Genomic DNA, 3,585 nt, shown 5'->3' with positions numbered 1-3,585 from the left:
CCGAGCTGCCCCACACCCCAGCTGCCCCAGCCGTGCGCACAACCACCCACGCCGCTGGATCCGCGCTGCAGCCGAGACAGCCTGGACCCCCGCAGCCACGCCGAAAGAAAGAAAAAAAAAAAAAGCCGCAGAGGAAAGACTGCCAGATAGCCCAAAACTGCTACAAAAGAACTCAGAACGTGTGCTCCCAACCGCTCGAGATAAGGTAACATAAGACACCCTGTTTCCATAGAAACCTCATTATACATTGAAGCGAAACTCAGACTCAAGTGTTTTGCTAAACTTTGCCACATAAAGCAGTTTACTCTGTCATAATCTCTGCCTGCACAAGGCACACAGAGAAAAAACAAACCAGCAACCACATGGCAGCCATGGCCGCAGCCATTTTCACCCCCCCCCAGACTAAACTCCGACCTTTCTTTTCCGGCCAAGGCGCAGCCCTTCCCCACCCACAGACAGAGGGAGGGAGCCAACCCCGCCCCCTACTCGCCGTCTGCACCGCCCACCATCCCCCCACAGAGAACCGCTTGTGCCGGTGCTACAAGGGGGGAGAATTGGGAGGAATGGGAGGGATGGGGGGAGGGGGAGAAGAAGGGAGAGAAAGAGCCAAACATATTTCCAACGAGAAGCATTAAAAAGGCACGTGGGGAGAAGTCAGCTAACATGTGGGAACAATGTCTAGACGAGGCACTTCGTATGGAAAGCCTGAATAATAATCAAGCATGCCCAAACGATACTAGCCGAAGCCAACCCGCTCAGAGTCAAGCCCTGCATAGGGCTACAGAGAACCTGAGGCATTTGATAAGAGGTTCTGGTATGTCTTTAATCCATATTTTTACGTATTTGGAGGCATTGAGTTGCATCTACCTTTTCACCACATATGACTGGGAGGAATTACTAAAATTAGTTCTTAGTGACACCCAATATACAGTCTGGTTAGCTGACTTTCAGAAAAATTGCTCTACTTATATTAAATACCCACAGGCAAGCGTCACAGCATATCAGTTAAGCGGGGATGCAAATTATAACTCATTAGATATACGATCAAAACACCATAGAGAAATATGCGATGTAGTAGCGAGGCAAGCCATAAAAGCTATGGAAAACATTCTCACTGCAGATCCAAATGATTACCTATCCAACATTAAAGAGTTACAAGGTTATACTGAGTTAAATTTAAGATGCTTGGACCAGCTACAGTATGCTTTAAACAAGCAAATTGAATACAATGAAGCCAGAGAGATGCTGTACAAGCATTTAGCTTTGGAAAGAGAAAATGCAAGAGCTTTGCAGAGCCCTCCTACAGGGGAGAACTGTGACCTTATTGAGCTGGTACCACCCTATCAAAAAGCTAGCTCTGAGGAGCAGCTACCTGCCTCTCTAGCTGCAGCTTTAGATGCCCAGATAAGAACACAGAAGGAAATAAGACACACAACTAGCTGTTTTAGTTGTGGAGAAATAGATCACTCACAGGAAGATTGTCCATGGAAACCCCTAATAGCAACATTCCATAAATGCCCTAGCAGCAGAGAAATGACTCAGTTGTACCAAAGGTGCCATAAGCAAGGCAAGAGATGTACTACAAGCATTATATTGTTTGTAGCAGCAATGCTTGTTGTAATCTTTTGTGGTACTACTTTTCATGTGCAAAAGAGAAATCTACTTCAGGCAAGCCACAATATGCCAATAACCAGCCCCCAAAATAACCACGTACCCTGTACCCCAAAGAAAGGTGACAGGTGGAAAACATTACAGATGTTAACTGCAGAACACGCAGTCAAAAAACATGCAGAAGCCTTGCAGATCGGACTGCCTCTACCTATAAGGCTTCTAGCAAATTAGTCACGAGTGGTAACTGATTCAAAAAACCATTCCTTTATCATTCTCCGTCACCCTGAGGATGCCCAGAAACCCCTCTTTCCCATCATGGTTTTAAGCAGTGCACAATTTGTCCAAAATCACTGCAGGGCTCACCTTCCTCAGGGGATGCAAAATACCTCGATGAAGTATCAAACAGCCATAATACATCATTATGCAGAGGACACATTAATAACCACGACCACAAGAAATGAACTGCTAATTGTTTCTGCTGCTTTAACCAAAACTGCCCAAAGTGCAGATCTTCAAGTTGTTTCAGGAAGAATCCAACAGCCACAACTCTGGACTTGCCATGGAGAGGACAACACAGCAAAAAAGCTCTACACAGGTGACACAGCTCGAGGTAAAATACATTTATATTTACGCGAGTTGCAGAAACCTCAAAGGGCTACCAGCTGCTTAAAACCGGTTTCAACCACAAACAGAGGGGACCTACACCCTCTCTTTGTGTTGTTAGGGGAGAACTCCAACTTAAAGTCTGACGAATTGCTAGCTGCAGAGGCAAACCAAATGTTAGAAAATTATACCAAGGTAATAAAGAGAAGTCAAAACAGGAGAGATCCTGAAAGGCAAATCTGCCTAGTTTTTGTTTCCAGCAGGTATGAAGCATTGCAGTTTTGTTTCAGTGAGATCAAACTGAGAGAAACCCGCTGTTAGTTCTGAAACAGCCTTTTCTGTCATGCCATACCACCTAAATCTGTGTAAGTTGCTATTGAATTTGCAAGCTTGTCGTTTGAGGCAGAGCACAACTGAAGAACTGGACGGAAGAAATCCTGCCTTTACCAACATTCCAGCTTTGGAAAGACAATTTGGATAAGATGACAGCTGAGGACGCTGGATTTCAAGATGCCCTGGCAAGTTTTAGTGGTAATATTTTAATTCATCTCCTTAACCACAGATTGTGGCAGAAATCAACAGTTTACCTTTAAAGGCCATACTAGATGCGGACCTGAACCAGTGAAAGGCCTCAGGGCTTTCACACATGCATCTAGGAAAACATAATATGCTGCAATAGACTTAAATAAATCCTGCCACGGAACAATAGGGAAACTACAAGCCATGAACTAAGCTTCTGTATAGTTCTGGACTGATTGTCATTCATATTACCTTGAGAAAATTTTAAACAATTCTCTGATGTTATGCTTGTGCTTATTATGCTATGAAGCTGATAATCTGTTTTGAAGGTTAATTTTCATGAGATATTGTTAACCCTTACCTGTTGTTTGAAATGCGTTCTGTTTGGTTCCTGTGAGTTACAAAAAGTATGATTTCTATACAAATGTACACACAAAATCACATCCTGACATGCCACAGCCAATAACTGACAGAAACTGAAAAGCTGCTAAAGCAACAATGTTTAACACTATACCCAGAGTTTTAATGCAAGCAATCACCTCATTCATTCTCCATCAGAATACAGGTTCTCTAGGAGACCATTCAAAATAACAATTAATAAAGCTACAACATCAAAGCATGCCCACATTGTCAGGAAACCACACTCAAACCGCCTCAAGAAAACATTAACCCTAGCTAGTTAATGGCAAGTGAGATCTGACAAATAGTTATATACATGTTTGAATTAGACATATTGAAAATGTACGTGCAAATAAACATGTCAAGCATTTCAGACTAATCCATAATTCAGTAAAGGCATATATTGAAACACGTGCTAAGTTTAAACAAAAGGGGGGAGAACTGGTGTAACCT

This window comes from Lepidothrix coronata, unplaced genomic scaffold (genome assembly GCF_001604755.1).
Source record: "Lepidothrix coronata isolate B3197 unplaced genomic scaffold, Lepidothrix_coronata-1.0 Scaffold301, whole genome shotgun sequence".
Classification (NCBI taxonomy): Eukaryota; Metazoa; Chordata; class Aves; order Passeriformes; family Pipridae; genus Lepidothrix; species Lepidothrix coronata.
The sequence above is the reverse complement of the archived record's forward strand: the minus strand, read 5'-3'. Positions refer to the sequence as shown.